A 13,788-nucleotide genomic window follows, 5' to 3' on the forward strand; every position below is an offset into this window, starting at 1 on the left:
AAAGAGAAGCGTTCAACGATGTTTCTATATTTTATAATTAATAGTTTTTATTGGTTTCTTTATAGAAGTTTGACACTATTTCTTGTATTTGGAATTTTGTATGTACCTATGCGCCTGTTGTTGCTTCTGTGTTTGGTATTTCTATGTATTTCAATGAAAGAAACAACAACCATCATTTATAAAAGTGTGTTTCTGACTCTGCTTTTGCGGTTTTTGGATTTGAATTTATATTTCATCCAAACAAATACTTGTTTGCAGCCAAAAATATATTTCTTTGCACCTAAACATATTTGTTTGCACCCAAACATATATTTGCTTGTACCCAAAGGCAGTCTTGAGTAAAGACGGTAAAGTTAGTGAATAAATCAGAGTTTTGTGTTTTCTTAAAGCAATGGCGCTTCTAGTAAATTTAATGTCCAATACATTTTATAAATGGAAATTTTATAATTGAATCCAAAAGGTGAATGGAAATATTTTACTGGGCAAAGAAGAAATCGCATTTAATATTGGTAATAACATTAATACATTTTTCATACATACATGCATATACATATTTGAAATATGGATGTACCTATTTATTACATTATATAATCATTTGATTCTAGTAGAGCGACATTTTTTGAATTACCGACAAAAATCGGTAAAAATTAAAACGCAAAATTATGAACTAAAAGTTCAAATAAAAGTTGACAACACTTCGGTAGAACTTTACCAAAGCTTTATATTCTTCGCTAACTTACCGAAAAACATCAGTAATTACCGAAATTATAAGCTTTTTAATTTCACCGGCAATTGTCGGTAATTAAAAAAATGAGTTAAGGCCTCGTCACATAAGAGGATTTCTGGCTTAATTCATTAAGTTGCATGTTCTTCCGGCTTTAAGTCAAAAGGCAAAGCATACGAAAATCGTGTTTCAGCACACATTCAGCCGCATAGAGATGCGCAACTCTACGCGGCTGAATGTGTGCACTACAGATGCCGATTTCTAGTTGATAATATCAATTTTGAGGAGAATGTTTTTTATTTTACAACTAACGAGAAGCGTTCAACAATGTTTCTATATTTTATAATTAATAGTTTTTATTTGTTTTCTTTCTAGAAGTGTGACACTATATCTGTTCTTGCTTTTGTGTTTGGTATTTCTACGCATTTCAATAAAAGAAAAACGACCACCATTTATAAATGTGTGTTCGTGAATGTTTTTTGTGGATTTTGGGTTTGTATATATATATATATATATATTTCATGTAAACAAATATTTATATTTCATCCAAACAAATATTTGTTTGCACCCAAAAATATATTTCTTTGCACCTAAACATTTATTTTTTTGCACCCAAATATATATTTATTTGTACCCAGACATATGTTATGTTAGGGACTGTCGTAAACATGAATTTGTGTTAATATTAATATTAACACATTACACAGGGAATATTAGTTGCGGTAAGTTTTGAATGCATCGAATGCATGCATATTCTATAAAATCGTCATCTGGAGCAGTGAGCGGAAGTCATCTTTTCTTAATGTGAATTTGCATTTGTCAACATAATGTTGGCTAATACGAGTGACCTTGAAGATCAGCGGTTGCTATTGTCAAGGCTAAAAATTATGTAATATCGCCGTCTGCGTTTACTTTTCGTGTGTTGTAATACCAACAAACATGCATACATACAAGCATATTTTGATTAGCAGTTTTAACAAATATTTCAAAAGAAAATTAAATGCTACTTTACGTGACAAAGAGGTGCCCAACAAGTTCGTGTTTATATATGCAAAATATACAAATAACTATTTTTGGTGTCATAAAGTAATGAAAATGTAAATATGATCATATCATAAATGCCAAAGACGTTATCATTTGTAATTCGCGTTATTTGAAATTTCGCTTAGAAAAAGACTAGCAGCAAAAATCTGCATTAAATGTCAAAGTTATCACAGAAAAAAAACTCGCCCATAAACTGCATTACGTGTATGCAAACATATACATTCCGGTTCAAATGGACAAAAACAAAACATAAAAACAAAGTAATAATTTTATTTCGAAATGTTAAAGAGTAGTGTTTCAAGTCAACTATTTTCTCAATTTATATTCGTATTCTCTGTAACTAAAGCTTTGATATTGTGTCATATAACGGAGACTATAATAAAGAAAAATAAACAGACAAAAATGCTGTGAGTGATGGTGAATTAATTAAAATGTGACAATAACAGTTTTACTTATTTTTGGAATTAAATATACCTGGGCCACGATTATGCGGAAACGATTAACCGTGAACCTGCATTATAAGGAAGCGAAAGATGCAGGTTTCTGATTATTTTGAAAATCACCATTACCGAGGTTTATAATTTAATCGGTCACATAACAGAGGACAAACATAATGCAAAGTTAAATATTTGGTCTGTTCCAGAACATGCAAGAAAGAATCTTCGAAATTTATACTACTTTTCTTACTCTTAATAAATTTGAAAAGTTTTACAAGTTTTTGTGTACACGCAACGCTTTATCTTTCAATCTCTAAAAGTCCACGTTAACAATTTTTTTTAAATATGCAGATTTTTTTTACTCGAAAACGGTTCTCGTGCACTAAAAACCAGCAAAATTTATATGTCGTTTCCGCTACGGTTGAGTTTATGATTAGAAATGGACCGAGTTTAACTCCCACAGCGAAAAGCAGCTTAGTCTGTTCTGTAATAAAAGTAGGGCTGTTACAACAACAATTTATTTGAGGTCAATATTTACCTTCACTACTTTAACTATTTAGGAAGGTAAAAGCTATTATGTCCGTATTAAGATGTATGATGAAATATTTACTTTGTCAAGAACTCAATTAACCGGAAAATCTATAACCCGTAATGGCTTCGGCCCGGTTCTAAACAAAACAGATACTCAAGGTCGACAATTGGAATAATTTTTAAAAATCTTTATTGGGGATGAAAGTACAAAAATGATGATTACCATTAATACAGGCAAAACATCGAAAGTATCCGAACAAAGTTCCATTTGGATTGGCAATCTAGGGCAAATTAATGCTTGCAGATTGCATTAGTAGCATTCCTAAAATTTCGCGTTACAAACATATTGCAAAGTTTTTTTGTAAACATGTTGAAGCGTTGACGCTTTGTAAAATGTGAACAGCTTCACTTTACCACAAAATTTTGGTGCGTAACTCATTCTGAATAATATTTTTTGTTTCAAAATTTACTACTGTCAATCAATTGCCTTGAAATCTCCTACATATTGCGTTTTTTACGCTCTAATAAAACTTGTTGAATAAAGCATCACTGCAAACATTTGATAAGATTATCCTTCTGCGCTTCTTTCCGGCGATATTTTAGCGAATTTTTACATAAAATTCACCCACGCGAGTAATTTGCCATTTGTAGACGATTCTCTACAATTATTGTTTATTATCAATCGCTACAACGAATATTCTACTATGCATCTCGGCGATCTTTCCGCGAATTTGTATTATGTTTCGCATGTTGTTAGTGCAGGCGAATAATATATTATTCTTTCGAACCCCGATCACGCGATTGTTACGAAAATTTTTGTACCATGGACATTTCCTTGTTTTGTTTACATTTACGTTGACACTAACGTTTACAAACAAAAACAAATTCCTTTGTGGTTGTTGTTCGAGTTGTATTTGTTGTAGTATTAAGTTTACCTTGTATTTGTTCTACCATGGCCACCAATCTACAGGATTGGTTGTTGGTGCATTTTGTACAGTATGCCCTTTTGCCAAACCCTGTCGAAAGCCTTGGAAAGGTCAAGACTAAAGGCCTCGTCACATAAGCATGGCATTCTTGCTTAAGTCATATCTGGTAAATGACTAAAGACCAAGTTAGACCTAATTCAAATGTGATTCTGAAATCTTTTTATTAGGTCGAACTTGGTCTTTAGCCTTTAATCAGATATGCTTCTTACGTGTCGAGGCCTTAACGGCAATAGTGCCCATTAGGGTTATAACTTTTTTCATTTTTTTGCAAATATCAAAAATACCACCACATAGCCGTGTAGAGCATGGAAAACTATTATGAAATACGGCGTAAATTTTTCTCTATCGCGAAAAAAGTTTCCGCACCAAATGCATTGAAGTTCAGTAATGCATTTTTTAATTTTAGCTGTTATGACAACATATTTGCTTTTAATTAAAATTTTTATTTTTTTGTAATCTAATTTAAAATCATTATCAAAGCGTTCTGGACCAATTTGTTCTCAAATCGCGCCATTTCGGAGCATTTTATGAATTTTTTACACTATTGCAATTTTTGTTTTTTCTTTATAAACTCGCGAATTTTATGTTTATAATTATTGTACCTATTGGACAAGAGAATATGGTGTCATTTGCAACAAATTCGCGAAAGTTACAGACAGTTTTTAATGACTTTGCCTGTGAGAATAGTATTTTTTTCTATGAATATTTATTCAAACAAAGCAAATTTAAAATTATAAGTAGAAAAAATATCAAAAGGGTTTTAGTAATTACAGTCGGCGCGGAAACTTTTTTCACCGAATCGATCTTAGAAACGCGTTTTCATTATTAGGACAAAATTCCCCACGTGGTACTGGTGTTGTATTTTTGTAAAAAACATATACGATTCTCACAGGCAAAGTCAACAAAAACAGCCTGTAACTTTCGCGACTTCGTTGCAAATGACCCCATATTCTTCTGTCCGGTAGGTACAAAAAATATAAACATAAAATTCACGAGTTTGTAAAGAAAAGACAAAAATTGCAATAGTATCAAAAGTTCCTAATATGCTCCGAAATGGCGCAATTTGAGAACAAATTGGTCCAGAACGCTTTGATAATGATTTTAAATTAGATTACAAAAAAATAAAAATTTTAATTAAAAGCAAATATGTTGTCATAACAGCTAAAATTAAAAAATGCATTACTGAACTTCAATGCATTTGGTGCGGAAACTTTTTTCGCGATAGAGAAAAATTGACGCCGTATTTCATAATAGTTTTCCATGCTCTACACGGCTATGTGGTGGTATTTTTTTGGTTATAGCCCTAGTGCCCATCCTTCTTTTAAAACCACTGACTACGTAGTCTGTAAATGCTGCTAAAGCATGCGTAGCCGAATGTTGGAACCTAAACCAAATTGGCAATCTCTAAGGATATGCCTGTCATTTATAATTTTGTTAATCCTGTGAAGGATTACATTTTCAAAAACTTTCCCAAATGGGGAGAGTACGGATATGGGTCTACATCCCTCAAATTTTGTGTGATCAGCTTTTTGTTTTGGGATGGGCGCCACCACTGCCTCCTTCCAAGCCGAAGGGAAATATCCCAAATTTAGGCAATGGCTTATTACCAAAGCCAGAAATATTGCTATAATATTGCCTTCTTGTTTAAGGTCAACATCAGGAACTTCATCAATGCCAGAGGCCTTACGGGAAGTTCGGCGTGATATGATATATGAGACCACAATTGGCTCAATAAATCCACAATCGTTCCAGCGGGAAAGATCCCCCACGAAGGAGCCATCCATCAAGCTTGCGAGAGGCTCATGTTTGGCAACACCTTCCACGGCCTCATGAATGAGTCCGCTTAAAGTGCTGTCAACCAAAAAACGCTCGGCTTTTTCAACGTCGTCGGAGATCTGTCCCCTCGAATCATCTACGATCGTTTCTACAGGCTTTCTTATTGAAAGTCCGGCTACTCTTTTGACCTTCCCGTAAGTCTTAGAATTGACTGTAAGTTTTTTATAACGATCTTGTTCAAATTTAGTTATTAATTCATTAAGTATGACATTAAGGTTCCTGATATTGGCCCTTAATATATTGAATCTTTCGCGATCAGCTGTTCTATTCAGAGCTAGAGTTGTATAGTTCACGAACGAACTAGTTCAATTGAACGATTCATTGAAAAGAGCGTACAAACTAGATCAGTCGATATAGTTCATTATAGTTCAGTAGCTCACTGAGCACTGACCGAAAGATAAAAGAACGATCAAATCAAACGATTCGATTCAAGAACGAACGATTCAGCACGTCATTCACGTATTATAATGTGACGCCGTCGTCAGAGTTAACTGTTGCCTTTGTAAAGGTAATAGTTTTGTTTACCTTTTGAATTTTACACAGATACCCACTCACATCTTTATTCATCGTAATTTTATAATTTTAATAATATTTTCATTTATTTTTAACTTAATTACAAATTCAAAGTTTAAATAAAAAACACCAATATATATATATATATATATATATATATATATATATATATATATATTCTATTATATAATATTCTTCTGTTGTTTGTTCCTTATCGGTATACATAAGTATTTGTGTTTGTACACAAATGAACAAACTTGCAAGCGAACGAGTCAGAGCCGGTGAACGATAGAACGAAAAGACAGCTGACGACAGAGCTTTTCGACGAACGATTGAACTACTGAACTAAAAGAACGACCTAGTTTGTTGAAAAGAGCTGAACTAAAAAGAGCGATCAGCTAAAAAGTACAACTCTATTCAGAGCCCGCTTCATTCTTTTTCGCTCCTGTATGAACCGGAGTATATGTGCTGGTAATTTCCCCAATACAGTATTTCTATATTTAATTTTCGGCACACATGTTTCAATAGCTTTGCGGAAAGTAGAACTTAAGCCTGCAACGCTATCGTCTATTTCCTCAATTGACACATTGTTATTGTATGGAAGAATATATTGCCCTATATTTTGCACAATATTTCTCCTAAATCTTATATTGATTTTATCATAATTATAAAATTCTTTCACGGGTTCTTGTAGAATGCTACCAACACATAACCGAATCTCAACCGCTTTGTGATCAGATTCATAATCATGTGTTGGCAGCTATCCCTCCTACTCTAGTGCTATACCGACTGATTTTATGAAATAATCAATAAATGAATCCTCAACTTTGTTCGGTTTGGTTGCGTTCGCTGTGGGGCACAGCGAAACATTGATATTTTTTAATGCGCATAAGAAGACCTTCCTTCAGTTTTTAGAATTTCATGATATCTATTATGATATTCCTCAAGATCCTTTAATAATTGTGTTAAACTTTTACCAAAAGTATTTCTATAAGTATCACCAATTATTTCAGCCATTCCCTGGTCTTGAGGTGGCCTACGACTAGGTAATGTAACGCCTGCACGCATTTCAGCTAATCGTTCATATTTAGCTTGCATAATAGCTTTTTTGTCAGCAAGACGTTCAGTCATTTTTAATAATATCGATTGGCGTCTGGAACAATCTGGTGAGCTTCTACGTGACAATTTGCATATTTTAAGATGATGGGTGGCGCATCTTTAGACAAATTTTCTTCGGCCTCTTTAGGTGGAAGGGGACAATAATTTGGACCATGGCCTTGTCCACATGTCACACAGCGGTATGGCATGCCACAATTTTGTGAGACATGACCATATCACTGGCATTTACTACATCTTTGAAGAAAGTTACGACATTATGCATAATTTTCTTGACTTTGTAAAGCTTATGGATTTCCGTGGATCTTCCTAGTTTGAGAATCCATATTTTATGTCCAATATTTATGCTGTCAATTAGATCGGCTTTAAATCTTAATTTTGAAATGAAGTCGGCAATTATTTCTTTGTGTACATGCTGGATATATCCTGAGCCACCACCGAAAAAGGTACCGAAAGTTTAGGGGTGTGAGTATGAAATTTATAGTTTCCTTCTTTTAATAATTCCATAACCTTTTCAAAATTATCTAAACCTGTTAATCTAAGGGACATTATTGTATTGTTGTTAAATAATTTGATTTTAAAATAATCTCAACCAATATGGTGGTATAACAAATTACAAATTTCTATAAAGCCTACGTTATACAAAGTAATTGCAGGAAAGTTTTTACCTTTAGAACCGGTTTTGTCTTGCTTTGGTGGTTGCTTGTTGCTTCCAGTAGTTCCTTGTGATGTAGCAGCAGTCGCTGTTGATGCTGCTGTTGTCTTTGTTGATGTTATGGCTGCTGTCGTTGTTGACGCTGCTGTTGTTTTTATGGCTGCTGAAGTCATCGTCTCCGTTGGCTTAGCATGTTTTTTTGGCTTTCTTGTCTTTGATTTAAGCACAGGTCGTTGCTTTTAATGTTCTATTTATTTAATTTGGGAATTTAAAGCAAACATTTTTCTTAAATACTAAAAATACATAACTTACATAGGGTAAGTGCACCAATAGTCGGCACTTTAAGAGTTTGCCTAACTTCAATCCTTCGCCATTCCGAGACATTTTGGCCTATTGCAATGAAATAAATCTTATTTGCTTCGAAATTTAGTTTACTTTCCGATAACATAAAGAAATGATGAATTATTTCCTTTAAAACTTGTGAAATTTGCGAATTTGTTAGAATAGTGCTTTTTTGCTAGTAGTCGGCACCATTTTCCAATAGTCGGCATAACATGTTCAAATAGTCGGCACCTTTTATTTTTGTATATACATGTTCTTTTTATAATTTTAAATAACAAAAAGCATACTTTTACACAAATAATACATATTTTAACCGATGTTGCTTTTAAAAAGCAAATAAAGATTTTGCTAACATTTGGAATTCATTGAAAATTGTTCGTTTTAGACTTGTTTTTAACATAAATTAAATTACTTGAAAGGTCAGTAGTATATACAGCAAACATTTTTCTTAAATACTAAAAATACATAACTTACAGAGGGTAAGTGCACCAATAGTCGGCACTTTAAGAGTTTGCCTAACTTCAATCCTTCGCCATTCCGAGACATTTTGGCCTATTGCAATGAAATAAATCTTATTTGCTTCGAAATTTAGTTTACTTTCCGATAACATAAAGAAATGATGAATTATTTCCTTTAAAACTTGTAAAATTTGCGAATTTGTTAGAATAGTGCTTTTTTGCTAGTAGTCGGCACCATTTTCCAATAGTCGGCATAACATGTTCCAATAGTCGGCACCTTTTATTTTTGTATATACATGTTCTTTTTATAATTCTAAATAACAAAAAGCATACTTTTAAAAAGCAAACAAAGATTTTGCTAACATTTGGAATTCATTAAAATTGTTCGTTTTAGACTTGTTTTTAACATAAATTAAATTACTTGAAAGGTCAGTAGTATATACAGTGTTAGGAAATTGTAAATATATTGCTTAAATAAATTAGTTGGTGCTATAGTCGGCAACTATTACCCAATTGCCGGCATGACACAAATGTACGCACTTCAAACCATGCCTAAATTCACTAAAAAGTCATTTTTTAATCAAACTATTTTTATTAATTACACCTTAAAGTATTTATTTAACATTATTGTACAATTTTGAGCTAAAAATAACGGATAAAGCGGGTGTATTTCACCCCATGCCGACTTCTGGCATTTTGTTGTCGCTAAAGTCGGCATCGGCAAAAAGGACAGAATTAAAATTATTTTAAAATAATCTATTTTTCTAAAGTGTTCTTTTGACTATTCTCTACGAACACAACAATTTTGTAAACGTATATTTTGTTTTAATATAATTACAGACATTATTATGTTGACGTCTCCACTAATTTTTTCTTAAGAGACATGCATTTTCGGTTGTGGTGAAAAAAGCTCACTAACAAAAAGTTTAATTCCGATATAAGATATGGTCTTAGCTCAATGAATTGTTGAAGCCTTTTTGATATCATTTTCATATTTATTTACAGTAATTTTGAGTTATTTAAACTTAAGTACGAAAGATGCCGACTACTGGTACATGCCGGAGACAGGAGCACTTACCCTACTAAACTCATTTACTAAAAATATTTACACTATATACAATACAAAAAAGTGTTCACTGTTCAGTGTTATACACTGGATCAGTACTATGGTAGTACATTAGGCAGTCGTTGTCAAACAAAAGTCCCTCATCGCGAAGCTTAAGATAAGCTGCAGGAGGCACGTGCTTCCTGACGAGAAGGACTCTTGTGTCCTCACCTAATTTGAGAAAATTTTCAATTATATTATTATCAACGTGTTAAGATGATTCAAGGAACTTTAAAGCTCCTTTTATCATGAACACATCAATCCTATCAAAGTCTAAAGAGCCGTATATGCTTCTATTGGATGCTCTTCTGGGGACATAGTCGGGACCGGGTATACGGCTCAATCCAAGAGCAGATGTTAGGACTAACCTCTCCCATTTCCTAATTCGCTCCATCTGGGCAGATGAGATATCTGCCCATGCGATGAACGAGTAGGTCAATATTGGCCTTATAATCTGCTTATAAATAAGCAATTTTATATCTTTTGAGAGCCCACCTCTCAGAACAAATAAGCGTTGGTAGGCAGAATATATCGCTTTTGCTTTTGACAGAATGAAGTCCACATGAATAATGAAGTTCAATTGGCTATTGAAAACCACGCCTAGCTACTTCATTCTGTCAGATGTTCTGATTGTACTATCCCCTATTTGAATTTTTGGAGTAAATCTTCTTTCCCTTGAATAGCACAGAAATAATCATAAAGTCTAGCCATATAATTATTCACTCTTACCTCTAGGGGTGAACCATATTTTCTTTTGATGGAATGGGGCAATTTCCTGGACCGTGGTTTTGAGCACATTTCACACATCGATAGGGCATGCCACAGTTGCGTGAAACATGCATATATCGTTGGCTTTTACGACATTGGATGACCTCTCGTCCTCTGTCTTTAAAGAAAGTAACATCGTTATGGACGATTTTCTTAACTTTATAAAGTTTTCGTAAATCAGTGGATCTGCCTAATATAAGGATTCACCGATATTCAGCAATATTTATGGAGTCGATTAGGTCGACTTTGAAGTTGAATTTTGTCATAAAATCGGGTATTACCTCCTTTGAATACAGATGGGACAGACCCTGAGCCACCACCAAAAATGTAATTTCTATCTTTCAATAATTTTACTACTGTTTCGAAAATAGACAATCCTAACAATCGCAGGGACATTATATGTTTCTTTGCTAACTTAATTTTAAAATTATCTCTACCAATGTGATAATCTAATAAATCGCAAATTTCTTTAAATCCTGCCTCGTACAAGGAAATAGCTGGCAAGTGTTTATCATTATAGGTTAATTTACCTTCCATTGGTGGTTGTTTATTGCTTCCACTAGATGCAGTTGATGTTGCTGTAGTCTGTTTTGATGTTGTGGCTGCTGTCGTTGTTGACGCCGCTCTTGTATTCATTGCTGCCGCCATCTCAGTTGCTTTAAGCACAGGTCGTTTTGCTCTAAGCACAGGTCGTTCACTCCAGGTGTTAATTGTATTTGCTGGCTGTACAATTTCTTCCTGTCTCGCAGTGTTGGGGTGCTCTGCTACCCCAGCCGACTTGTTGTTGTTTACAGTGTCGTTTGTACAAATCGACATGCCTCGAAGGGCATGTTGTTGTTGCTGACTGACATAAAGTGAGCCAGTTTGTCGGTTAAAATTTTGTTTTGTTCCATTAATTCATTAATAGTTTTCTTTAACTCATATATTTGCGCATCTTGCTTGATAACCTCATAGTCACTTTCACCACTATTAGTTTTCGTTCGTTTTGAACCTTTTTTCTTGTCTTTATTTTTGTGCTTCTTTTTCTCAGACTGAGAATCAGAGGTAGCACCATCGTCATTATTTATATCAGACATTTTTTAAAATAGTCAATGTTCATTACTTTTTTGTTTGAAATTATTGATTTAGGGGAACTGTCATTGAGGGTACCCAATTTTAAGGCTTTTTTTGAATCTTCTTCTTCACTAAAAATGTCTACATTATTGTTAGACACATTTTCATCATCACTAGTGCCATATGAGATAGACTCATTAGGTACATTTGTAGCTGACACCTCATTTCCACTAAAAAGTTTATTAATTTCTTTGTCTATGAATTCAGAATTCATAGAATTTACTACTTAAAGCCTGGGTACATAAGCTGCCTCGCCTCCTTGCCTTGCTTACTTCTGATAAAAGAATAAAAAAGAAAAGGGCAACCCAGTTCGAAATTTGCTCGGCCTTCTTCATTCTTTTATTTTTATTATGTCAGAAATGAATCAGGAAAGCAAGGCAACCAGCTTATGTACCCAGACCTTAAGAGCTTTTTCACTTTTTATTTTTGAATCACAAACACTTTTGACACTATTCACAAATGATGAAGCACAGGTCGATCATTCCATGTATTAATTGTAGTTTCTGATTATACAATTTCTTCAGACATCGCAGTGTCGGGGTTTTCGGCTACCCCGACCGACTTGTTGTTGTTTACAGTATGGATTGCAGGAATCGACATAATTTCGGTATTTGCCTGTAAAGGCATATTGTTGTTGCTGGCTGACATGTAGGCAGCCAGTTGTTCATATAGAATTCTATTTTGCTCTATTTGATCTCTAATAGTTTTTTGCATTTCCTGGATCTGATCATCTTGTTTAATGATCTCATAATCACTGTCACCACTATTTGTTTTGGTTCGTTTAGAACTTTTTCTTGTCTTTATTTTTGTGCTTCTTCTTACTCTTTTTCTGTCATTGAGGGTTCCCAATTTTAAAGGTTTTTGTGAATCTTCCTCTTCTTCACTAAAAATGTCTATATTATTGTTAGACATATGCTCTGTTCCAGAACCAAGAAGCTACTATTTTTTAATAAGATAGCATTTTTTCCTTTATGTTATCGGAAAAAATAGTAAAAATTAGTAGATTCTTGCAATTCTGGAACAGACCAATACTTTCAATATCACTTGTGTCATATGAGTAAGCCCCATTTGCTACATTAGTAGCTGACACCTCATTTTCACTAAAAAGTTTATTAATGTCTGTTTAAGTTAGAATGTTTCTTTGCATTATTATTGTTAATCTACAACGGTCAATCTTTGGTGACCTACATTATGATTAAAATCTGCATACTCCACAATATTACATCCTTGTAACATGGAAAATGCAGATTTTAACTATAATTGTTTCGTTAAGTTTTTTGACATTTCCCCACCTCTCATCATCTATTTTTACTTACTATCGGATCGTTGAACGCTATCGAAGCTTTTTTGTAAGCATCTGCAAGATCGTTGCAAAATACTAAGGTAATATCGTTACCAAAATCTTTTTATTTATTTATTAAATAAAGCGCATTTGACTTCTAGTCAAATACAAATTACAAACATAAAAACTGCCTTTTATTTTTCTCTTCTTTTCTTTTATTTACATTGACGTAAACATTTGGTCCTTCGAGCCGGATTGAGTCGGTGTTGTTGGTACCATTTCTAATTGGTTTGCTTGTTCTCCCTTCAAAGCAAACAACACAACAAAAAGCCATCCTACAGTCCATCCATCCATCCATATCTCCATCTATCAATCCACTCCTTTACACTTTTACCTCATCAACAAAACAGGTACGTAAAGTGTTTAAGTGATAATCGAAAAATACCTAAAAATCAAAGTGATAAATAATAACAATTCTTTGTGTCGTGATCGCTGTTTGGCCGTCTTACAACGCGTCGCGCATCCCCCCTCCCGTATCAATCGATTTTTCGTGTGCCTTTACCACTATTACATATTTACAAGTGAAAAAGAAAAAAAGTTCCAAACAAACAAAAAGGGATAAGTGACATTTATTTTTTTGTTATTTTTTATCGAAAAAATATTTGATTTTTTTCCTATTAATTGTGGCGGAATAGTGCTCAAAATTAAATAAAAATAATTGTTAAAAAGTGCCTTAAAATTATTGCAAAAAGAACCACTCTATTCGATATTTTAATTGTGCCAAAATTACACTTATTTATTCCCCACATAATTTGCATAAAAATCCCTTTACGTTTGTTTGGTTATTAGCAAGCGAACAGCATACATTCGTTTATACG

The sequence above is a fragment of the Musca autumnalis genome, unplaced genomic scaffold, assembly GCF_047663935.1.
Source record: "Musca autumnalis isolate F117 unplaced genomic scaffold, ASM4766393v1 scaffold_2, whole genome shotgun sequence".
Classification (NCBI taxonomy): Eukaryota; Metazoa; Arthropoda; class Insecta; order Diptera; family Muscidae; genus Musca; species Musca autumnalis.